This window comes from Chamaea fasciata, unplaced genomic scaffold (genome assembly GCF_029207755.1).
Source record: "Chamaea fasciata isolate MVZ Bird 193981 ecotype frontalis unplaced genomic scaffold, bChaFas1.0.hap1 SCAF_4, whole genome shotgun sequence".
NCBI lineage: Eukaryota > Metazoa > Chordata > Aves > Passeriformes > Sylviidae > Chamaea > Chamaea fasciata.
In genome coordinates this window covers 35,203,079-35,230,229 of record NW_027094089.1, presented here as the reverse complement: position 1 = coordinate 35,230,229, position 27,151 = coordinate 35,203,079, and positions in this window count along the sequence as shown.

The window sequence follows — 27,151 nt, the reverse complement described above, 5'->3', positions numbered from 1 at the left end:
AAAGGAAAGGAAAGGAAAGGAAAGGAAAGGAAAGGAAAGGAAAGGAAAGGAAAGGAAAGGAAAGGAAAGGAAAGAGGTTACTCAAAGAGGTGTCTCACAGGGGTCATCTGAGCTTGTGTTTATTAATTTAGCCACAGCAGTGAAAGAATATGTGACCATGGCCACAATCATTATGTGCAAATCTGGTCATAACAGCATGGAGCGAAAATTTTCTTTTTTTATACTTTGTGATATCTTCAGGACTAGCTCAAGTTTGTGACACAAATACTATATGATCAACCAGAACTTCTAGTCAAGAAAGTGCTCTTATCATAAATCTGCAAGTGGTCCACCTGATAATCCTTAAGCAGCTACTGCAGACACCTGTATAGTTAAATAACTTGGGCCAAAATAAATGTATCTATCTAGAAAGATTAATGAAATTGTAAAAAGACTCTGTGAAGATTGACTTGGTAGAAAACTTGTCTTAAAAGTTTAAGGCAGAGTTGGGAGGAAAACCTCCTAAGGGGCCCTCCCTCCCCCTCCCCTCCCCCAACCAGTTCAGAAAAAAAAAAAAAAAACAAACAACTTCTCAGAGAGACATGGAAAGAACCCTGTTTATTAAACAGGCAAAGCACTCCCCAGCACAATAAATTGGACAATACCTGATGACAAGAACTTTGTGCCGCTCTGGAGAGATGACAGATTTGGAAAAGAAGTCCTTCCTGGAGGTGGTTGCTCAGTCTCAGTCCCTCTGGGGCTGGGAAATGTTGCTGCGCAGGATGGAATCTTGGTGGGTTCCAGGTGCGAGCCCCCACGGCGCTCCCCCAGCTCCTCAGTCCAGAGAGACTTGTAACAGTTCCAAGGGAAGGCGAAAAAAAAAAAAAGCAGAAAAAAAAAAACAGGAAAGGAAAAAGAAAAAAAAAAAAAAAAAAAAAAAAGGAGGAGAAGGAAAAAAAGCGAAGCTTCTCCCCTCTGCTAGCTACTCACTAACTAACTAATTAACTACTGAGAGAGGAAAAAAAAAAAAAAACACTAAGGAAAAAAACCAGAAGATTTCTCCGTCCCTCTCTGTGTGTTGCTGAATCCGACTCTCAAGGTCAGCCAGCAGAGGAAAGTTTCTGAAAACACACTGAGTGCCTCTCCCTTCCCCCTGCTCTCAGACCCAACAGATGATTGGGGATACAAACCTCACAACGTCACCCCAGGACAACTAGTTAAAAAGAAAAAGAACAGAAGAAAAGGAAAAACTTCAGCAGAGTTAATACATTACACATCATTGTTGTGGATCATTAAATGATACTTATGGATATAGAAGTTACTGTTTTCTTGATAAATATGTTGAGTATACAAAAAGTTAAGAAAAAGCCCTCATAAAAAACTGTAATGCACTGCATGTTCACTCATCTTTCCACAAAGCTATTAAGCCCAAAAGGAGATAGAATTTGCAGGAGAAAAGCTGTATTTTGTGAAATATATGTACCTTTAAAAGCATGAATTATATTATAAAATGCATTTTAATGAACCTGTACATTACAAATTAATGTGCGCCTTGTATTCTACAGGCAGGAGTCTGTACTGAGATTTTCTGTTGTTAGTACAGCCAAGATTTACTTTCAGGATTTCAGCATTACATGATTTCACAGAACATTTGGTTGTTATGTTTGGAAGGTACCTCTGGAAATCATAGAGTGTAGCCTTCATGCCAAGGGAGGGTGACCTAGAAGATCTGACACGAGAACACGAGATGGGTTTTGAATGTCTTGAGGGGAGAAAACTCCATGACCTCCCAGAACAGCCTGTTCCAATGCTCTGACACTCTCAAATTAAAAGAAGTTCTTTCTCATGTTGAGGTGGAATTTCTGGTGTTTTGGTTTATGGCCATTGCTCCTCATCCTTGACACCTGGCACCACTGAGAAGAGTCTGGCACCATCCTCTTGACACCCACCTTGGAGATATTTATATGCATTAATGAGAACCCCTCTCAGTCTTACCTAGGATCAACAGGCCCATCTCCTGCAGTCTCTCCACATTAGAGAGATGCTTCAGTCCCTTAATCAGCTTTGTGGCCTCTGCTGAATCCTCCCGTTGCTTCTTGTCTTTTTCATACTGAGGAGCCCACAACTGGACTCAGCACTCCAGATGTGGCCTCACTGGGGCCAAGTAGAGGGCAGGATCACCTCCCTTGCTCTGCTGGCCATGCTCTCCTTGATAAACTCCAGGATAATTTTGGTTGCCCTGGTGTCTTGGTTTGGGAAGACAGGTATCTGCCAGGTAATAAAAAAAAACAACTGGAGTTTCCTTTGCAGTGGAGAGTGTAAACGCCCCCACACCCTTTTTTTTCTTTTTCAATTATAAATTGCAATCAGAGGCTCTTAGGCAAAGATTTGGGAAATAGGAATAGCAGTTCTTTACTAGTATGTATTACAAAGCAAACAAACACAAAAAAACAACCCACCAAACAACTACAGCATTAATAACAAACGAAAACAGTACCAAGAACCTTGAGGGCTTTGTTTCACAAAACCCAGGGCAGTTTGGTTTCGGTGTCCCTGCAGGATCCTCAGAGCATCAAGCTGAAACAGTGGGAAAGTCCTGGACTGGTAGCTGGGATGGCAGGGTGTCCCGGCAGGCAGGGGCAGGATGTCCCGGCAGCGCAGGGGGTGCAGGGTCACACTGTAGCAAGAGGAGCAGCGCTGAAGAAGCCGAAGGTGAGGCAGGGCTGGCCCGGCTCCCACGGGTAGCAGAGAAAGTTCAGGATTCAGGCCGAACCGGTGATAGCAGATTTGCCAGGACTGGATCCCTTTTGCCACAGTGAAACTCTTCCAGGCAGCAACAGCTGTTCTCTCTCTCCCCGAACGCCGAAAAAAGAAAGAGCCCCGCAGCTGCCTCAAGCTCTGTCTTTTACCTGCATTATCTCCCTTTTCCAACTTTGTCCACCTCTTTGTTTCGGTTAAGTACTCTCAAGTATCCAACACTTGGTCTCCTTGGTAGCTTATGGGGAAAAAATTCTTTAGAGAAAGAAGGAACAAACCTAACCCCCAACACCTGGCTGCAAGGGCACTGCTGGCTCATGATCAGCCTGTCCTTCACCTAAACTCACAGGTCCTTCTCAGCAGAACTGCTCTCTAGCAGGCCAACTCCCAGCCTGTACTGGTACTTGGGGTTTCTCTTCCCCAGATGCAGTACCTTACACTTTCCCTTGCTGAACCTCATTAGGTTTCTCTCTGCCCAGCTCTCCAGTCAAACAAGGTCCTGCTGGCTGGCATTACAGCCTTTGGATGTCTTCAGCAAGTTGCCCCAGTTTCTTATCACCAGCAAACTTGCTGAGGGTACATTCTATCCCTTCATCCAGATTGCACATAAACAAGATAAAAGATTGAAGCCAGTACTGATCCCTTTGGAACGCCACATTACAAAGTTTGCCTCCAACCTGATCCTACCTCACTGATCACAATCCTCTGAGCTCTGCCTTTCAGCCAGTTCTTGATCCAACCCACTGTACATTCACCTAACCCACATTTCCTAAGCATACCTATGAAGATGTTATGGGAAAGACTATTAAAAGCCTTGCTGAAGTCAAGGTAGAAAGCATCAACACTTCTCCCCTCATTGCCTGCAACATCAAAGAAGTCTATCAGATTAGTTATGCATAATTTCCCTCAGTAAATCCATGGTGAATACTCCTGACCTTCTTTTCTTCTAGATGCTTTTGATCACTTCCAGTATGATCTGTTTCATCACTTTTCCAGGGATGGAGGTGTTTGGCCAGTAATTTCCCAGGTGTCCTCCTTGCCCTTTTTGAAAATAGGAGTAACACTGGCCTTCCTCCAGTTATCAAGACCCCTCCAATTCTCCACGATTTTTCAAAGATGATGGAGATTGGCTTAGCAACAACATCCACTCACTCAGCACCTGTTGATGCATTCCATCAAGGCCCCATGGATCTCTGGATGTTAAGTCTATCTAGTCCATTTCTAAACCATCTCTCAACAACAAGGGGAAGGATTCCTTCCTTTCTCTGGCCTTGTTCTCTTACCTGCAAGGTCTAGGCCTCTTGAGAGTCTTCCCCAGCAGTGAAGCCTGAGGCAAAGACTCTATGTGACCAATTACCTCTGTGTCACCCTTCTGATCCAGCAGAGGCCCCACAATTTCCTTGTCTTCCCTTTGCAGCTGATGTACTTGTAGAAACCATGCTTGTTGTCCTTGATGTCCTTTGCCAGACTCAATTCCAAGTGGACCTTATCCTTCCTTGTCACATCCCTACATATCCATTCCACATGGCCTAATCTTTTTTCCACATTAATAAGTTTCTTTCTTGTGTTTGAGATTTACTGGGACCTTCCTGCTGATCCATGCAGGTGTCTTGCCACTTTTGCCTTCGATTTTTTGATCCTGGGGATACGCTGGGCTTGAGCTTGGAGGTAATGTTGCTTGAACATTGACTAGCACTCTTGGACCCCCTTCTCTCCCCATCCCATGGGATTCCTTTAAGTTGGTCTTCAAAGAGGTCCATTAGTTCTCTGGAAGTTTGGAGTCCTAGTGCTTCTTACTACTTTGCTTCCTTCATGCAGGGACCTGAATTTTGCCATCTCGTGGTCGCTACAGCCAAGCCTGCTCCCAGCCTTCACATCTTCAACCACTCCCTTCTGGTTTGTTAGTACAAGGTCCAGAAACACTCATTTTCTTGTTGTCTCCTCCACCACTTACATCTAAAAGTTACTTCAGTGATCAGCAGTAACTTCCTGGAGTGTGTGTTCCAAGCCATGTTGTCACTCTATCAGGGTGGTTGAAGTTCCCCCAGGAGAAACAGGGTCTGTGACCATATTGCCAGCTGCTCATAGAAAGCCCATAAAATTCCTCCTTCTGATCCTTTCCGGTGGTCTCATTACCAGGGCACCTACAACAGTTCCTGTCCCTTAATTCTTACCCATAAACTCTCAGATCATTGTCTCTGGGTAGAGCTCAATGTGTTCTAGTTGGTCTCTCACAGAAAGAGCAACTCCATCACCTTACATCTCTGGCCTTTCTAAAATGTACATAGCCAACCTGACAATATTCCAGTCATGTAAGCTATCCCAACATCTCTCAGTAAACATAAGGAGATCATGGATCTGCGATCACACATAGATATGTAGTCCTTGTTTTATTGCACATGCTGTGTTCATTTATATACAGGCACTTCAGAGAGGTAGTCAAGCAACCAGGTGGATGGAAACATGAGAATTCTCAGAGGCTGTCTCAGCAGACACGCTGGTTTTGACTCTAAAGGTGCCCACTATCATGGAAGAGACCTAAAATACTCAGCACTCAGCAGAGGTGTGGGCCTACCTGCAGATTGCAGCACCACTCCTGCATGGCCTTGAACTGTCATGCCACATCCTTTTGATGTGCCATATGCTGTTTGCTTGCCCTGTTTGCTGTGCTTTGTCAATACCCTAAAACCATTTAAATCCCTCCTGGATGGTCCTGGCAATGCTACCTCCTTGCCTGGCTGTTTCATAAGAGCTACTATGTCCTGACAGGGCTCTGGTGTGCTGCTTGGGTGTCCCTGAACTTAGAAACCTCCCTGTACTGCTCAGTCTAACAATCATGCCCAGACTTGCCTCAGATATTGCTGCGGCCACCTCATCTATTGATCATATTTGAACAGAGTTTTTAAACATAGACAAGCACTGAAAACAGCAAATTGATAAGGTTTCTGTGATCCTACTGTGACAGTATTTATATATCTTCATATATATAGTATAAGCAGAAACAGAACTTATCAGAGAATCATAGGATGGTTTGTACTGGTGGAGACTTTTAGAGGTCATGGGAGAACACTTCAGCCAGCCCATTACATTTCCTAGCTATAGTCCATAGGGTATGATTTGCCTAAAAGGAATTTCATGGGCATATCAATGTTGTTCTTTATCATGACACAGACTGCAAAACTAGAAGGTTCCCTAGGTTTGAATGAAATATGGTAGGCAAGGAATGGGGTGGTCAAGGAATAATCACTGCAAGCAAGATGCCCAAAGGTCTTCTTGTTCATAAATAAACAATATATAGTTGTAAATTCTCAATTATCTGTTCACAGACTAGGAGCTCACAACTATGAAATCTTCATTTAAAATATGTGGTGCTTCAGCCTGCAAATTCATGAATATTTCACATGCTATCAAAACAGAGTAGCAAATAGCAGCAGGACCTCTGAGGGTAGCAAATGTTCTGTAGTTTAAGTAAGTGTGGGCAAAAGCAGGAAGCCTTCACATCTGAGCAGGAAATGAGCCTATCAGTACAAAACACCTTAATTTAAGCTATTTTCTTCATGTACTGTCAAGGGGATCATGCTGGGTGGTTTGCTGTAATGAACTCCACCTGAAAGCTCAGTAAAACTGAAATGTGGGTTGACTTGCATTGGTTACTGTTATTTCTATAGTTTTGGTTAATCCAGTTCCAGTTTGATCAATTTGTGGCTATCCCAACAAGAAGGACAAGAAAAGTTTAGAAATGCCTGTTCAGCATGTGACATTTAAAAGGACAATGGTTAAGTACACAAGCTTGCTGAACAAGGCCAGATTAAAAAGCATTTGTTTTCAAAACAATCTTTGATAACGGGAATATTTCCATGGCTATACTGTCAAGTGGAAATACGAGGACAAATTAGTCTGTTAATACATTTTAAGACAATGAAACCTCTTAAAGCAGTTTTGAATCCATTGCCAATTGTCATTTTTAGTTCTCTGTTCCTGCATTTCTGTTTTCTATTCCCAGAAATAAAGCATTTCATGTATTTGAACAGTTGTATATCATACTTAGCTGTCACGTACACATGAACTATTCTGTGTGTGTAGTGGTTTGAAAGCAAAACAAATGAGAAGCTCCAAGTCAATTTAATAGGAAGAAAGGAAAGAAAGTAAAACAAAATAGATGCAATAATATAAAAGTCCACTGACAGAGTCAGAATACAACCTGAGTATGGTGATGGAAGCAGTCCAGATGAGGCGGTCTTCCCAAAGCAGTGATCCCGTAGAAAGGTCTGGTAGCTCTGGTCCTCTGGGAATCCAGTTAGTAAAGGCCCCCTGTACTGTCCCAAACCCCAGATTATATCCAGGTGAGAATGCTTGGTTCCTCCCTCTGGGCGGAGCATCTCACAATGGGATGATGAGTCATGCAGGGGGTCCTTGATGGCCCATTAAACAGAGATAACTGCCGGAGGGAGTTATCTATGAATCATGGGCAAGGCATTTGATGGGCCATTAACAGAAGATAATGGCCCAGAGGTAGGGTGTCATGGAAAACACTGTTCCACCTGGATTCAACAGTTCATGAAGATGGTGATAGAATACTTTGTGCACATCCTATACTACAACCCAGGACAGTGTGGCAAAAGACCATCAGTTCAGCAAGAACAAATGAACAGTTAATAGTACAGCAAGTGTCCTTTTACCTACTTTTAAACATATTCAATAATCTTACAGTCCAGAGGCTACTTGCCAAAATGGTGTGAGATAGAAGTGCTATGAAAAGTACACATAAATTATATCTATGGAATCTGTGAAATATTAAATATTAAAATAATAATGCATTCTGAAGATATGGGAAATGGTACATTATTTTTATATATATGATTATAATTTTTAACCTGCCTAAAAGGTTGTTATTCTATGCCTTGTAGTGAAAATATTTGAAATAAAATGAGCTTTAAACTGTAAAAACAAATCCACTCTTTTTAATTTGAAATTTCTTATTCATCTTCCAGTTGCAATTCAGTATAACTTGACAACACTACGTGTAAAAATCCCTCTGAAAACAAATACAACTTTTCCTATAAAATTCATATCCCAACATTACACCAGTCAGATCTCAATATTTTACAGACAATTCTCAAAGCACTACTTTACACTTATAGTTAGAATTTTGTTTTGAATTTTTAAGTAGTAACTTGTATATTATTGACTAATACTACTTTTCTCTATTTTTTTTTTCATATTACTAGGAATACCATTGACTATCATAAAAGTCAAAGTAAAATTATAGTTACCTTAATTCTGAAATCTAAATTTGATGTTTTTTAAGAACAGAAGCTATTCTAAGTCTCTAAGTTTTGTTGACCAGATCCTCCACTAAACAGAGACTTTTCAAAAGCAATATGAAAATCCATGAATCTCTCAAAGAAACTTAGGTTGTTGTAAGGCAAAGTTCTTCCTGAATAATATAAATATATAAATTAAATATATGTTAACTTTACATAAAACTTGAACCACAGTGAAAGTACTGATGGTAACTTTTACATCTAGCAGAATTAATCACCGTATTTTGAACAGTTTTTTAAGATGGGAAATGGGCGTATGTGATTTTCCACAGTAAATTGAATACATGAATGGAGGAAAATGCAAGTTTGGCAGTATGTGCAGGCTGTACTTTAGTGTCTCACCTTTGTCTGGTTTTACCTGGAATCAAAGCTGCTACAGAAAATTCCACAGGCCAGATTTCCTAGTGCAGGTGTAAGGACAGAAATTCTCCATGCCTGTGAATTTAAGAACCTAAACTAATTTCATAAGAATGACCAGAGCGGTTTAGGTAATAGGTAGAAACATGGATCTTCCCAAACTTGTAGAGCATCAGGCTAGTAGAAGTTTAGATAAGTAAAAATAGCATTCATAGAGTAACAGACATAGAAAAGAGCTGAAAAAGCAGGAGGGATTAGTTGGCTATTGAATAGAAAAAAATCTTCAGTTTATTAAAGCAAGGTAAGTTCATTGAATGGAGAACAGCAATCTGAACAAAAAGTATGAACATATGAGGAAATTGAGAGATTTAACACAGACACTTTTGTAACGAGGAGAGAAGCATGTTCTTTCTAGCAGAAATCAGCTGGACTCCAGTGGCTTAAAGCCAAAATTTGAAAGACTCACAAGCCAAAACACTTCAATAATAACCAGAATCTCTGCTGTAAAACATATAGAAGAAAACATCCAAAACGTCACAACAGGGAAGAATAATTTAAAAGAAACAAACCCATCAATCAGACAAACAAGCTAAACCCCAGAAATCTGAAGGCTAACGCAAAGTTAATTGATTTCTATCAAAATTTTTAATTTAAATATGCATTTTGACAAATTTAAAAAGGAAAATTCTGCATCCTTGCAAGAATGTGCTTTCTGATGGGAAATATGTAGGGCATTTGAATAATCCTTACTGGATGTCTGACAAATACTTAGACATTTCTTTAATTGTAAACCCTTTAAACATATTTTATATATGAAAAAAATCTTATTTTTATCAATCTGTTAAAATATTTAGTGTCTGAAAGTTCACATCAGGTTTACTGAAGTTCAAATTTACATCTATATATTCCTCAACAGCTCTTATCAAAATTAGTAATTAGTGAAAAAGAGTATCTAAAACATCTTACTTTATTACTTGGGGAATATCCAGTCTCCTAAAATTCAAAATGAGAAGTCCTCCAAGAAAGATAAAACAAAGTAGAATTTAAAAAAAAAAAAAAAAAAAAGAAAAAAAAAAAAAAAAGAAGAAAAAAAAAGGATGGAAACTACAGTGAGGGGGATTCAAGCTATAGTCTAAAATAATATGACAAAACAAACTGCTAAAAATTTTTTTTTACAGTGCAACATTTTAACATCACAATACTAAGAGCAGTGTAAACAAGTAGGAAACCCAAAATTATAAAAATATAGAAACAAAGTAAATATAGTAATAAAGAATGTAGACTACTTTGAAATGAACAGAAAAACCAAGTTGTTTCAAATAAGATCTCTAAGAAGACAAACTTTGAAGGACTTACATCACCTTACATCACATCTAATATCACAGTGCCAGAGAGTTATGAAATTAGTTTAACATCTCCCATATATTGATACTCACTCCTGACAATTTCACTTCCACTGTCACAAGAACTGCTCAGAAATAATACTTTAGTAATAATCCAGCTCAGTCAAGACAAAGTTCAACACACACTGTTCTGCATGGGTTTTTTAAGTCAATAATCCATCACTTCCCTAGCACTTTTAATCTTGGAGCAGCAATGGATACAAAGATCAGTAGAAGTAATTTTTTAGGTCATCTTTTGACATGATTTTATTTATCTTTCTTTTATGAAAATCCAATTAGAAACTCTCTTCTGTTTTCAGTTGGCTTTTAATCTGTATTAATATTATTTCCTATAATGCCAAAGTTAGTGTAAAATACTTGTAAGAGCAGGAGAAATATTAGATATGCATTCTATTTTTTTTCTCAGATATACATACAAAAAGGGTGTATGTTTCATTAAAAAAGAAGACAACTTGCTGTTTTCTATTGTCTCTTAGAAACACCTAAAAAGATAGCTCTGAAAGATGTTTTCTGGATACAATTAATTTTGAATGTGGAGACCTTCAATATACTAGATAGGTTAAACCTCAGCTCACCAAAGACACAGATCTCTTGGGTAAAAGAGGCAAGTCTAATCAAAAAAGTTAATCCTCACATGAAAATGTGAAAGCAACACATTTTCTGCAGTACTCTATGCAGAAACCCACCAAGAAAAGCTACATAATTAAAACATACAACTTTTGTAACCTGTGATATGTTCTTTAAATCGGTTCTTATGTTTTCCTTAAATTTGCTTAGTTTTTCATTCATATGATGGTTTCAAAATATTTTTAGAAATAATTAAATAAGGTGTTTAGCACACAAAAGGAAACTGCAAAGCTGTTCAACATCACCTCTCCATAAATCTCCACAGACTAGGTGATACACCTATAACTGTTTAGTTAATGTGGCAATGAAGGGCACTTATTTGATCATTTATAGCAAATTAAATACCTGAAGCAGAATAGTTAGTGAGAATGGAAAATCTGAACCGAAGTAGAAAAGTGTTTAAAATTTTCCAAAATAAGTTTTTCTTGGTGCTATAATATGTAACTGACCATTTCGCAGTTCTTGGCAGGATACAAACTTGCCTGAGAAAAGGTTATTTTCCATGGAATTTTATACAAGGATATTCTGATGCTATAAAAAACAAAAGAAACGTAGGAGACAGGAGAAACTTTCTTAAGGAGCTGCTAAAGTAGATTAATAATTAATTAGGGCAATGAAAATCATAAAAAAGGTAACCAGACTGAAACAATGAGATGCTGAAATGGTGCCATTGACCAGAACTCTGTACCCCAGACAGAAGGAAGCAGAATGCTTCCATAAATACCGTCACTAGAACCTGTCAGATTTTAATTTGAGAGACCATGCCTTTCTTTGTAACACGGATTTAAAACTTTTCTATTAATTACAGAAAGCAACTGTTAGCATGCTTTCACAGAAATACACTATAAAGAAATACTGGTTGAAAGTTACATCAAGAGGATCCAATCTGCCACTAAATCTAGAACTACCACAGGTCAGGCCAGCATGGCTTCATTCACCTGCACCAGGAGTACCTTCAAGGGCAGAGAGGCAAAATCTTTCTGGGAAACTCAAGTGTTATATTTTACTGTCAGGAAGAAAAAAAATCCGTTTGTCTTTTTTTTTTCTGCTTAGCCAATAGGAGAAGGTGACTATACTGATTGAGTATAATTTGTGCTCGGAGGAAACAAGTGATTTTTTTTGCATGGACTGTAAACAGCCATACTCCATCATCTTTCAAAAGCCTAAGGAGAGAGAGAACCTGCAGTTCCTCAGGTCAACATTTTGCTTTATTCACCCATGACTTTGGTTTCTGTTTTCATTCAATTTGGAGCATGAAACCTCCAAATAAAGAAAAAATGTGATTCTGATCATCACTACAAGGAGAAAAGAGGAATATAAAATGAAGACGCAGTATTTTTATTTCCACAAACTCAGCACTGAGCAGGTGTATCGGTTCCATCCCCTGCAAACACTGAGGAAAAAATTACAAATTTTCCCCTGACATCTTTGTATTTCTCACTGGTGTGTTGTATCTTAGAGGTGAACAAACCTTACATACCAGGACATCTTATATTAGCAGTTACTATGGGAATTGCAAATTGATATTTATTTAAAGAGAAAATAGTGTTGTAAAAATGCTCTGCAATTAGCCACTCAGTTCTAAGGAGATCTAGAATGGTATTAGATATGTACTTTTACTTTGAAAAATCTCTGTATGATCATTGCTACCCTGCTAATTTGCCTTAGGTAACCGACCCAGTTGATCAAAGGAAGCCAGCTGGTGTTTCGGTTTCAGTAATGGTTTCCATGCTGTCTTTCATAATATTGTTATGGATAAAACGTACAGCACACTTCTGGATAAACACATCATGGTGAGCAACTGGATCAGGGGTCAGGCATGAAGGGCTAAAGTGAATGGGGTGACATCAGACTGGTGACCTCTCACCAGTGGGGTTCCACAGGGATCCATCTCACCCCTGTGCTCCTCAACATCTTCAAAAATGACCTGGACAGGCAACTGCAATGGATACTAAGTGAGTTCACAGATGGTAACAAATGTGGACGGATCTGTTGACTCCCTCGAATGCAGGGAAGCCCTGCAGAGAGACCTCAGCAAATTGGAGGAATGGCGATCACCAACCATACGAAGTTCAACAAGGGAAAGCAACAGATTCTGCTCCTGGGATGGGGCGACCCTGGATGTATGGGCAGTCTGGGGAATGAGATGCTGGAAAACAGCACCACAAAAAGGAACCTGGGGGTCATGGTCAGTGGAAAATTGAGTATGATAAGTCAACAGTGCTTTGGCAGCCAGGAGTGCCAACCTTGCCCTGGGAAGCATCAGGCCCAGCATTGCCAGCTGGGCAAGGGAGGGGATTGTCCTACTCTGCTCTGACCTGGGGCAGCCTCACCTCAGTGCTGGGGGCAGTTTTGGGCACCAGAGTATTAGAAACCTATAAAGCTATTAGAGAGTGTCCAGGAGGGCCACAAGGATATTGAAGGACCTTGAGGAGAAGCCATATGAGGAGTCAGTGGGGTCACTGTCTCTGTTTAGCCTGGAGAAGGGGAGACTGAGGAGAGACCTCATGTTAGTCTGCAACTTCCTCATGAGGGGAAGAGGAGGCTGACACTGATCTCTTCTCTGGGGTGACCTGTGGCAGAACCTGAGGGAATGGCCAACGTTTGTGTCAGGAGAAGTCTAGAACAGATATTAGAAAAAGATTCTATACCTAGAGGGTGGCTGGTCACTGAAACAGGGTCCCCAGGGAAGTGGTCACATCAACAAACTTGACAGGGTTCAAGAAGTGTTTGTAAAATGCTTTCAGGCACATGGTGTGATTCTTGGGGATAGTGCTGTGCAGGGCAGGCATCCATGGTCTCTAGAGATCTTTAGGGTCTTTTTATATCCCTTTCAAGTCAGTATACAATGTGATTCTGTGATTTTGGAATCTAACCCAGTTCAAAGGCCTTAAACCTGTGAGCAACCATGTCCCAATTTTCTTATGCAGGTCTACCACAAGCTGAACTGCTACAGTACAAAATTCAGTGGTAGTAAACAGGTTGGTCTTTTTGTGGAGATGCAGGGAAAGGTCGTTATGAGATGGTTAAGCTAATTTTTCTGAGGGCCATATTTAGCTCTAAATGAGAAAATTTTCCAAGAGGTTAAGAGAAGTTCAGAGTTTCCTTGAAATATAGTGACTGGTGATTTGTGATTAGTCAGTGTTGCATTCCATCCTTGCTATGGTCAACAAGGATATCTCTGTTTTCCCTTGGTTAATCTGGACTTGATCAGAAGAGGGGGAACATAGAAGAACAGAGAAAATTTTACTGCATCTGAATGCACTGTATTTTTTACTGAGAAGAAAGACATTTCTGTCAGTTGCAATTTTAAGGTAAAAGAGGACATTGCCCTGCAAGAGTTCTTTTCAAGGATTTACAGGCAGTTTCTAGATGACTGGCTTTACTAGTCCAACTTGCTAAAGCATGATGAACAAATATTTGCTATTCACTTAAAACAAAACCTTACATAATTAGATAGTATTTTTCATTCCTAAATTGTATGTTTCTTACAAGGACAGAAAACATTTCATAGAGAGTCTACCTGGGAAATTACTGCTCTAAATGTATTGTGAGGAGATATCTGACATATTTATGATTTTGGTGTGAGATATCGACTAGATTTGAGGGCTTTTTTACAGTCTGAAAGATTGATTAAGTATGACACAGTTTATTATTTGATTGTGATAGTTATATTTGCAGGACATTTTGAACTCTTTAGTAACCCCATTTCCAGTTACTCAATACTACAAACTACAAAACAACTATGCAGAATGTATTAAGGTCACTTGAAAATTATGTTTTATTTTTAAAATGAGAAGTTAGTCAGCTTTGGGGTTTTTTGTGGGGTTTTTTTTTTGGTTGGTTTTTTTTTTTTTTTTACTGTATTACTTACATAGATATTTAGTGCATTAAGTGGAAAACTAGTGATCAGTAATAAAATCATGCAGATTTAGGAGCTCAGAATATCTTTGTCTCAGTTGTATTGTTTTATGCATGAGTAGAAGTATTTTTTATTTTATAAATGACAGGATACATTACACTTTCCAAAACCATATTATAGTTTTAAAGCAAAGGTGCTATGTATTAAAAAAAAAAAAAAAGCTATTTACCACTTCTCAAATTTCACAGAAAATTGGGTTCTTATTAAATCTGGTGTAATTTTCTTTCTGGTTTTAACATTATAAAACAGAAAACAATTTTACTAAATAATCTAGAATTTATTTCCTTTACCAAAAAACTCCAGACAATCAAAGAAAGCAAAATGAAAAGCAAAATGTTCCATAAAACTGCCAAACAAAATTGTACCTATCATAATAGCACGGCAGCATTAGATTTTTAATTTTGTTGAATTTACTGACAAGTCAGGTAAAGAAAATTAACTTCTTGTCTTTCTAAAATTTTAAGTGAATGATTCTTTTAAAAAGATCCTTTTAATACAGTACTTGAAGTGTCTTTTGATTAAAGAAAAATAACTATAATCTTTCTTCACTTGATTCACATTTCTGCTGTTCACAGAGGAAATCTTATTACCTATTTGTATTGGTAAAAAACATCCTAGAAATATGGCATTTAACTTTATGTGTATACTGAAAATGCCTCTAAAATGATTGCTTACACTAAGCAGGAAATAAAAACACAACTAGTATAAAAAATGTTTACTTTAGTCCATATTGCTTACTGATCCAATAAATATGATTTGCAACTTTATTGTCTGTATAATTGAATCAAGGTATTTTTTATGCTTACTGTATTTTAATGATTTACAAATGTTACATACTATTTAGAAAAAAACTCCAACTTTAATAAAAAATCAAATTTTAATGTAGGGAAACATTATCACTCCTTTTCCTCTAGAGTAAAATAATCCAAAGGCATTTTTCAAAGTTACTTTCAAACTACTTTCCTTGTTTTATAAAATGCCTCTGGCAAAAAAATAATGCTGCACTTATAGTGTAACTGTGGTAACATATTTGTAAAATAGCATGTAAGCAGTCATAAAAGGATAACAACTTCTTTAAGTATTAGTAAAAGTTTGCATGTAGAGATACAGTGAGGTTCTTGTGTTCACGTGCAACAGCAGTAATGTAACCTATTTATTTGTACTCTTCTCAAGATTTTACAGGGTAGGAATGGTTGGTATCTGCTTGGTCCAAGCCAGTTTGGAGTACTAAGGGTGCATCTACACTGCCATTTTGCTTTAGTTCAAAAATACAATTTGAAAGAAAATCTCAGTATCGGTATATCTAACCATAGGAAATTAACCTCAGGTTCCTGTAAGTGCTGTTACAGCATGTGTTCTAAGTTTCTTAAGCAGAAAATACAGTCTTGGAGAACATCTGAAGTGTAGTAATGCATGGGGCCTTTCTAGTAATTTGCAAGAAAACCTTTCGAAACACATAGAGTTTGAAGGATGGCAACACAAAAAGCTTAAAATTTTAATTTGCTCTCGCTGCTAACTCATATTTTCTCTACTATTCTACCCAGAAAACATCATTAATTCAGTCTTCTTGGTGATGAGAATGCTTTGGGGAAGAGCATGGCACCAGCTGAATTCCACAGACACCACTGAGGAATTTTCACCCCGTCAGCCAGAACTCAGAAAATAAGTCTCTGATTTCTTATTCATATCTCATGATATTTTCAATTTTCTATTCATTCAGGCATATGAGGATGAGTAACATGAATTGTACAAAGAAAGTGTCTAAAGCATACCTTGCTTCTAGATTAATATGGATATATGCTTTCTTTGTAGATGGTCAATCCTATTTAATGATAGTTTGTAATGAGTAAAAGCAAGAAATTAATGACTACAAGGTTAAGACTACCAGTCCTTTAGGGTAAATTTAATGCACATAAGTATATGATTGCATGGAAGGTAGATCAAAATTAGTAGAATTAGACAAAATAGGCAAAATAAATCTGTATAGATATTAAAAATCTGTATAGATATTAAATATGGGGGAACCAAGACCTTTATCTTCATTGCACTTTTTTGAAACAAATTCACACAACTTAAAGTGCTCTTATCTGAGTGGATCTGCCTGTGATTCTTTAGAGGAAATTAATATATGAAGAAACGAACTTCTTCATAAAAGTCTCCTACTTCTATATGATAACTTGTGCTAAGTAATATCTATATTTTTCAAATCCAGCCTTTTACTCTACTTTTTCTTAAGGGAAAACAGAGCCCTCAAGTACATTTCAAGTCAATACATTTTCCTCATAAACAAGTCATAACTAATAATAATAGGGGGATGATACAAAATCAAGTTTAAATGAACATTAAAAGTATACTGAATGGAATTGTTTTAAATATTTTAATGAAATATTTCATTTAAATGATATATATGATAAAGAAAATCTTTAAAAGAAACATTTTGTTTCCCATAGCCTTTCACTTGGAAGTTTTTTATGTCACACATGGAATGAGACTCATGTACTTTATGATAGCTATCTGGTAGAGAAAAATCATTTGTTTAATAATTTCAGAACTTTTCACATGCTTTTGTACATATATGGGAGAGCGAGAGAAAACTCTATCAGTTCTTCTGTATCACACATCAAGACAAAATCTTTTGAAAGTGAAATACAAGCATGCTGACCCATACTTGCTCCACACACCATTAAGTGAGTTAACTTCCCTGAAGACTCAAAACTCCCTACTCAGACGAGTTAAGACCAGTTCTTATATCCATAAGCATCTGTGAAATTCTGGATGCTGAAACTCACCACTCTCCTTTTCTGAGTCAGTAAATTATTAATGACTGATACAAAATGCAAGATACCATGAAGAGAGAGTGAAAGAATGCCATAACAGGATGGTCAATGACTTTGCAGACAAAATTTACTTGAATGAACTTTCAACTTGGAGGTTTAAAATCTCCAAACCAACTAAATTAGAAAGGAGCTACAAAGTGGGTTGTTCATGATCTTCAGAATAATGACATCAGTGTGATCTAATACCCATGCCCTTGTCCATGTGTTCATTAAACTTCTCAGATCCTAGCTTCCCTGTTCTCATTAGACTAACCATACTTTATATAGCATCCTTAGAGCCACAGCTCTGCAAACAAGATAGAAACAGGAAAATCCCAAGTATATAACAATCATTTATATAGACAACACAGGAGGATGACTAAATGAATTAGCCACAAAAAAAGAACAAGCAAGCATGGTGTGGTTTGACACATTTATTTGAAGAGAAAAAAAAACCACCACAGTTAGGAAGGACAGAAATCAAAATGGGCTAATGCAAAGGAGGGAATGAGTGTGCTCATCTAACTTCACACAGATCAAAACTTCAAAATAAAATAAATGGACAAATGTGCCTACCAGCACTCCTCAGAGAAGGCAGGCAATGGATTTTTCTACTAACTTTAGCATTCGACTTGCTCCGTAAAATGTGAAATGCAGAGTGAAATATAAAAAAAAAACCTCAGCACTGAGAATGAACATGAACTGAGAGATAAATCTAATATATCAAGTTAACAATATGAAAAAATAACTATCAGGTTTAAAGATCCCTTTGTGTTCACCAATTCTAAATGTCTCTCATGTAAATTCAAGACTTCAAACTTTGCAATATGAAACAATGTTGCAGATGATGGAAGACAAAGGAACTGGTTGTTCTTCCAACCTAGCTCTAGCCCATAATGATACCACATTTCAAAGGAATCTTGGAATGCGTGTTGTGCAATACATTTTTGATTAATGTAGTATTTCAATTTCCTTTCCCTAAAAATCATACTACCAATCATAGATAGAAAAGAACAGAGACAAATATCTTATGTCCATGGAGACTGTTTAGATATCCTGGACACCCTGATTATTATACTCATTTGAAAACAAACAATAAGTTAGCAGCTCTCTAGTCTATTGGTGACTGTTCATTACTTTTCTAGCACAAGGCACTGATTTAACTAGCCAGGGCAATATTTCTCCCACTGGGATGAGATAATCAGTATTATAATTTAATTAAGGACTTTAGACTACAGCAAATAAAGTAAAAGTGCACCTTGCCCTAATATTTCTATGCAAGAAGACACAGAGGAAAAGTCACATGAGGCAAAAAAACTCCCACAAACAGGTAGAATGGATAAAAAGAAGCATTCAAATTCAGCTTCATTTAAAATTGCCAAAATTTCTGTATTTATCAGGTTTTCAGCTACATAGGTCCAACTTGAAAACAAATAAATAAAGCTTTCACCATGCTAGAATTGCTTACTTTTGTTTTGCCTTCTGCCATTTGCAACCTATTACAGTCTTTCTCTGTGGTACTTGCTGAAATGCACCTAATAAAAAAAAAAAATCACCTTCCCCTTTAATATAATTTCTATGTCGCATGCATTCCTAATCTCTGTTTGTAAAGGCCACTGTGCAAGTCTGATGTCACTTCATAATGATTATACCTCTCAATCTGCTCCTAAAACAGTTAGTTTTACTAAAAACCCACTAGATTTCAGGTAGGATAGGGGAAGGAAAATTTCCATAGGTCACAAGGTCAATTTTGCTTTCAACTTTCCCTGTTAAAACCTCTAAACAGATACTGCAGTAAAGACAGTGGCAGAGATTTGTAATGACAAAGCAGACCCAAACAGCATTTATTGTAACAGGCAAACTTCCACAAGCCCACTTGGTGTACGAGAGTAAGAAATGAGACAGCTAACAGCAATTAGGACCTTAGACAAAGTGTAGAAAATCATGCCTCCTTCTAAATCAATCTATGGCATGTTTTTTATTAGAAAAATTAATTTTACAGTTCATTTTTGTTTTTAGTATTATGAAGAATAAATTATTCTCACTATGTCAGCATCACAAGAGCAGCCTCAATTAAAAACTCTTAGAAAGACCTGCCACTCGATAGTTAGTCACTAAATAGACATATTGTCAATTTAACACCTCTACATTTTGTCTTTTGATAATCTCTTATGTTATAAAAATCTTGCGAAGATTTTTGATTTAGAGTATCCCGGAAACAAAAAAAAGATCATTTGGTTGCACTATTTAAAGATTTACATATCTATCTTTTTGCATCTACCTAAGAACTTCCCAAAACTGTGGGTAGATGAAAGAGGATACTGCGCCTGCTCCTACTGAAAATTACTTTAGCAAGAAAGAGTATCATCCTAGACACTCTCAAGTAGTCTCTGGGCAATGCATGCTCTTTGCAATTATGGAAGAGTGGCCTGAAGAGGCTGTTCAGTTTCTCACCAGTGTCTTACCAGTACAACACACTGAAGATGTACTTTTGAAGAGAAACCTCAAGAATTGGGTTATTGAAAACCTCTACCAAGTTTTCAATCAAAATTGTGCTGTGTTAAACATGCCTATGTATTTTGTTTTAAAAAATCTACTTTGTTATGAATTATGGTAACATCTTTTTTAAAAAACCCACCCACTGCACACCAAGTAAACATATGAAATTCTCAGAGAAGCAGCACAGAGCAGCTACTGAGAGAGGATACCTAGTGAAAAAAAACATTGAGGTTCCTGGCTTGGAGTTTTGGTAGTATACAGTACGGATCAGGGAAACCTCTACTGCAGAAAATATATTACATTAACTTTGGAACTTTTGTTAAAAACATCCTACTGTATGCATTTGTATGGTGTTCTACCATGTGGAGAAATACCCAGGACAGAAGTTCAACTGTTCAAATTATTCTCCACTAGGAAGATTTGTGCCTGAACAATAATTAAAAGTTTCACAAGAGGATCTACCTTAGAGTAAGGTAAACACAAACACACTTCACTACTATTTGCACATCCACAATGGTATACAAACAGCTTACCAAACCAAACAAAATCCCAGTCCAGTAGCTGGGTTCAAGATAACATATGACTTGGGATTTTCATGCTGTGGGAAAACACACTTAACTGTGCAAGACAAAATGGAGGCAACTACTTGAACCAGTTATTTAATACCTGTCTCAAGCCTCTCCTGTTTTTCTGAAGAAATTTTACACTTTTTTTTTTAACTAATTTTTTTTTTAAAATGTCAGTAAGGACGGCAAGAGCTAGAGAAAAACTAAGAATATATATTTCAGTAGATGAGAAGAATTCATAAACATGTCAAATTTTCAAAAATTTCTCAAAATATTGTTCATGCAGATCAATGGAGTTATTGTGTAAATTTCATACATATATTGGTAAAAAGCATCATATTACTTAACAAAAAACAAGAAAAAAATACATGTTTCAACCAAATATTGAGTGAAGTAGCTTAGAAGGTAGTAATATTTCACTCTGAGAGTTACAATAAATGCATCTGGGTTCCAAGACAGAAGTTTCTAAAATTTCCATTCATGCAAAGTAACCATTGGAGTGTACAGAAAGGGGAGGTAATCAAAAATACCCAAACCAGGAGAACCAGAACTTTAATTTTTTACATTTTAAATTTAAAATTGTTTGGGGTTTTTTTTTTCAGTCGCCTTAAATATCAAAAAAATTTGAATTGTTTCATAGAAAGAAGTTTGCAATAATACACCATAATGATGGCAAGTTATTCATTTGGAGGTGAGAACACGATGCTGAATGTGAATAACTGTTCTCAGAGACATAGTCTTCTGAATGTCCAGGTTGTGTGCCTTTATAAGACCTGTCCTGTTCACAGTCAATGAAGTGTCCAGGAGCACATCAAATAACTGAGAAAGTAGCTGAAGCTTAAAAGACACAAACTGTAACAAGAATGTGGTTTTAGAGTAAGAATAAAATATGCTGTATTAAGACTGTTAAAATATAGCTCAGTCTATTTATCTTTCCCCCCCCTCTCTAAAATTAAACTATATTTTATCCACACACAATATTAGTATTATTTTCCTATTTCCTAATCCACAGAGAGAAACTGTTACATTCTGGAACATTGAAAATACATCCTGGCTATGAGATTTTTATTTCATTATATGTGTTTTATATCTACATATATAAAACATGTACTACAGTTACTGGTAATTAATTTAATATATATTTGACCAGTAGCTAATAATAATAATGATACACCAACTAAGAAAAATGTATTGTGTAGCTCTCTTTCATTTGAAAGACTCCTTAATCAAGAAAAAAATGCAATGTCTTTAGAAAAACTTTTGAGTCTGCAAAGTGCTATTTTGTAAACTAAATTTTTACAGGTGCTATTCTGATGAAGTAACTTCTTGAAATCCTTTAAAATTATATTGAATGCATATTTTGAAATTTATCTAATCTTTTACAGCACGTAAAAGAAAAAAAATGCAAAATACGTGGTTGGGATTTACTTCACTAACCCAATTATGTTAAACATATCTTTTCTGATCAAATCTTATATGTTTTACATGCATCAAAAAATAATTACAACAACATATTAATATCTCTAAGAGACTTATTATAGGTACTCTGAGGAATAGCATTACAGCCATAACTCAGGTCTTGTTATCTCTGGGAAAAAAATAGATATTGTTACAGCAGTAAAAGTATACAGTATGTGTCTAATCATGAGATGAATTTTAAATAAATCCCTTAAGAGGTCTCAAACATAATGAACTTAATGAAAATTAACACAGTGTGAAACTGAGCAGAAATGAAATCACAGACAGCATAAATCAGTGCCCAGGCTGGAAGTCCTTAAAAGCTAATATTGCAATTTTGAAAACAATTATCTTAAGAGGTCTTAATAACAAAAAAGCCATAAAGTTATTATAGCTATCCTTTGGAGTGCTCCACTTCACATTGTTATTAAATTGCTAAAACACAAATAATGCACTTTGGGCTGGATGACCTTCATATTTGTTAAGATGAACTCTCTCTGTTTTAAAGCAAGGTCATCAAGCAGGATTCAATTTAGGAGTAAAGAGGTTAGGCAACTTAAACAATATGTTTGAAAATAATTTCATCAAGGTAAAGATTAATCTTAATTCTGAGTGTGCTGGTTTTAATACCAGTCCATATATTAAACTTTAAATAAGACACTCCCCTTCCAGTAAGGGAGGGACGAAAGCAGAGACTGTGTTGAGATAACAATTTACTGAAAGCACAAAGCAATAGAATAAGGCACACACAATGACAACAGCAATATTGATAGCAGAGGCACACAAAACCAAGGTATTTTACCCAGAGAAAAGGTGTTCACTTCTGAGAACAAAAAAAAACCCAAGATGGCAGCTGATTCCCACAGGTTGCATCCGTGTAGTTTTCCTCAGACAAAGGCATATGGCAACTGTTCCCACAGGTTGCTCATGTGGCCATCAGGAACCAAAGCAAGATGGCAGGGGAGTTATCATGGCTAGTGTTTCTCACCTATCTGACTGAAACAGTGAGAAAGCATGACAAACCAACCCCACAAAAGCTGGCTATCTGGGTCAGGCTGCACTGCTACCCCACTGGGCTCAGCTCTGTGCAGGTGCCTGCACTACCATTTTTACCCCTCGACCCTGTTGGAGGTTGTTCCCATGCATTGCAGCCACTTTTTCAACTGTGCTGCTGTGCTCCCTTTGGTTCAGCTCATCCAGGCCCAGGTGAGGTCTCCTCTGCTGGGCTTGACAAGCCTGGCGTCACCCCTGCCAGCTCTCTGCCTGCAGCAGTCTCTGGTGCTGTTGGTTCAGCATCACTGTCAATTTGCACCTTCACTGCTTTACCCTTCAGCACCATATCCTGTAATCTGGTTCTGGAGAAAACAGGAGGGGAACTGGTGGTGGAGGCAGAGGACAGGGCCAAAGGGCCCTACTTTAATATCTTCCCACTGGAGAGAGAAAAACAAAATGATGCTGACTTCCATGGGAGGGTTCTCATTTTTCATCTGGAAACCATGCTCCTCATCAGTGATTAAGTGGTATAGAATGACAATGTAGACACATCCACACCATGCTAAGCTGCACCCTCCTCTTTGCAACCAGGACATTTTCTACCCCTTATGCTATACCATGCACATTATGCCCAGATATCGTACTTTCCATATACATATATATATATATATTTACACATATACACATATATATATACTTATAACTATACACAAGCACAGCTATTATTTCACTAATCAATGACCATCCCCCTACCTCAACTTTAATTTGTTTTATGGCAAAACCAGCCTTCAGGAGGATCTCAATAATCTTTTCCCTTTTCTCAAAAATGTCTGCTGGAGTATTTCCAGGCAATGATAGTCTCCTGTCAGTCTCCACTCTCCATAGGACCTACACACTAGCCATATAAGACAATTAAAGGATGAGCAAGTCTTGCTGGCCGCTCCCTGGCTCTCCAGGACCCATCTCATGTCTGGGGTTCAGAGTCCTGGCTGGCGCAGTGTTGTCAATGGTGCACTGCTGTGGTAGTGGTTGGTACCTGTTGTTCTTCAACCCTCAGCAATCCCACAGCAGAAGGGTCTTTTGAGAGACCAGGTGAGGTGTTCAGCTGTCTAACTTCCTCTGTCCCCACAGCAGCTCTCCCAAAAGCCCAACAATGTGTTGCCTTTTTGGATCTTTGAAATACACTCTCCTGAGGTATCCTCTGCCAAGGATTCATGGGGCCTCTGGGCCAGTCACAATGGAGTGCTTTTGCCATTCATTCCCAGTCAGGGTCACTTCAGCTTCCAGTACAGTCACATGTTGGGATCCCCCTGTCATCCCAGAAACAGAAATATTCTCCTCCTACATATCTTGATGGCATCAGGATACATTGTGCTCTGGGGTCAACTAAAGCCTTACATTTAACTCACAATCATCTAAGAGCAGAGCCAATTGGAGGCCAAGCAGTCTTTCTTTCCTTTTGCTTTCCTTTTCAAAAGTCTCTTGTTGGATCATGCCAGTAACCCAACAAATTTCTTGAAAAGTGTTTTCCTTAATCTTCTGTTTATTTGCATATATGGATTATTCTTTCGACAGAGAATGTTATAGTACTTAAGATTTTGTATTTACCTTTGCAAAAATAATTCAATATATTGCCTGTAACTTGTTTATTCAGACATAATAAAAATATGAGATTGTTATTCATTTGTTCCTATGCAATTTTCATAGCTGTGCAGGTTCCTTATTAGAATAATTATATACATTAAAATGTTCTACCATATGTTAGTGGGGAGCTCCTCCTTTGCTACATTTTAACTTTATTTAAAGCAATTTTTGCAAATCCAATGACTACAAATTCCCATGCAAGTTTCTTTAATCCATGCAACGCAGCACAATTCTGGGCCATATTCAGACCCATACAAGTCTAAAGGTAGAATTCCCTTGAACACGGTACATTTTCATTATAAATTATTCAGCTGTCTTTTTCCCCACTCAGTGACAAATCAATGACTACCATTTTACCACTTAATTACCTTTATCATCTAAAATGTTCTGCATTCTACACAAATATTTAAACAGCTCTTTTTGTTGAAGAAGTAAAATATAATATAAAAAGATTTTACTCTTATATGCTGTCAAATATGGCACCTTTCAAAAAGCTCTATAATGATACATCCACTTAAAGTGAATTAGATCACCAAGAACCCAACATAATACAAGGACAAAAATCCAAACTATTTTGGGTTCCCTGCACTTGTATATCTACCTCTCCTAGCTGAAATATAATGAACCCACAGAAAATGTATTCTATGTCTCTCCTGTGCATTTTATTCCTACTACAGTTATCTCTAAAAAGTGTCTTAAATCAGTCTCAGTACACTGAAATTTATTACTGAATATAGCACTTTAGTGCAAGCATCATGGTTTTGGTTTTAAATAGTACTAGCAACAAATATCAGAGCCCTTTATATTCCTTAAAATGCTATGCACATTTCTAGTAGAAAATAAGATGCCACCTGCCCAATTAAAAAAAAATCAACAAAAGCACCCATCTTCTATTTTTAATAATAAAAAATGGATCATATGCAGTTTTCAGCTACTTTCAGTATAATGTTATCATGTATAAATCCTACTAAGGAAACCAGTCTTTCTAAGATTCGTCTTGTTCTGGATTTTTGGGGAGTACCTTCTGTAAAAAAACTACTCTTCAAATGAAAAATAAAATCTTTCTGACCAATATCTACAACTTAATTGAATGCCGAAGTAAAGTTATATCTAGCAGGACTGGGCTTCATTTTAGTTACTGAACGTCTCAACTTCTTCAGTGCTCTCTGCTACATCCCAATGTACCATTTTAGGAAATAACATACTTAAATGATTTTAAACAACTATGCCTACAAAAACAACAATGCATTACGAGTGGGATTTAAATACGTTAGACTATTGTTCTTAGAGAGATTTAATTTGCATAATGCAGGTGCAAAGCATCCTGTCCTTTATTTTAATCCAAAGTCTAAATGTTTCCTCTAGAGTTTTAACATTATTGTGGCATCAATTTCTAACTAATATAAAGTACTCTACCTTAAAAAAAAATGGATTAATATAAGGCATAATGCTAAACTATGTGTCAAGTGTAACCTTTGTAACTTTGCTTGCCAGGTTTTTCCATTAGAGACCTCATAAGCAGCCCCTGCATATCAGTCACAGTGTACCCTGACAGGTTTAACCTTCCCAAGTGGCTGAATACACCATCTTCACTGCAGCCTATTGACCAAAGCAATAAGCCATTCTGTATAGTGTATTAAAGTCATTTTCCACATGCTACCTCAGCACGACCCATTGTTCACGCTGGCTCCTGCTGACCATAAAAACCTGCACTCCACACTAAATTGCTACACTTTACACCATTACACCAGTTAAGCAGTAAGCCCCCTACTGAATTGTTTTTCTTCTCTTCATAGTCAAAAAAGCACAGCGATTATCACAAATGCTCAAGATATGATTTTAGACTGCAAATAATAAAAACCAACCCTGCAAATAATTTAAACACTTAAAATATATGCTGACTGTGGAAACTTTGCTTTTTTTATAATTCACCAATCCTTTGTTCATAGATATCTAAGGGTGGCAGGCCATCTGTGCATGCCTGAGCAGCCCCTGGGCACTCAGTGTCAAAGGTTGCATTTCAGCCCCATGAAATTCACACCATCTCTGCTGAAATCAGCTTTGTTGCTAGACCCTGTGACAAATGAGTCCAATCTAGGCTGAATGCCCTTGACTTGAACCTGGCCAGTGAAAACAATAGGGCAGACTCAGCCAGTGGAAAAGATGTTCTGCACTAATGAACCCAGCCGTGGCCACAGGTCAGTTAAAAAAGAGGGGATAATGTTCAATCTTTTCAGGTGCACATTTATAATGAGAGAAGCACACAATCCCTTTCAGGATGGAGCACATATAACAAAGAAAGTATTTGTACACTCATCAAGGCTAATGGACCCTGAGGGTACTATAGGAATATGTTTTTAATTTAATCTTTATTGAATGACCTTACACACTTCATTTTCTGTGCACAGCACCATGAAATGGACACATTCTCACTAAGTTCAGTGCTAAAAACAGATGAATACATAAATGACCATTGCCTGCTGGGTATGCAGATTAATTTTCTTCCCTTATTTTCACCTTTGTCCACCCTGCTGCTTGCTCCTAATGCAATTTCTTATGGCAATATTTCTGCTACAAAGACTTTTTTTAGCTGCCTACAGTTACTGTACCATTTTCAGCAAGGGATACTGAGGAGAGAAAGGGTGTCTGGTACATGTATGTTTAAAGAATTTTTCATCACACGTTGTTTCTCTTTCTGCTGAGGGAGAGGAGTCCTTCCCCTGCTTCACCATGGGGGTCCTCCCAAAGGAGATTGTTCTCCATAAACTTATTCTATGTGAGTCCATCCCATGAGGAGCAGTCCTCC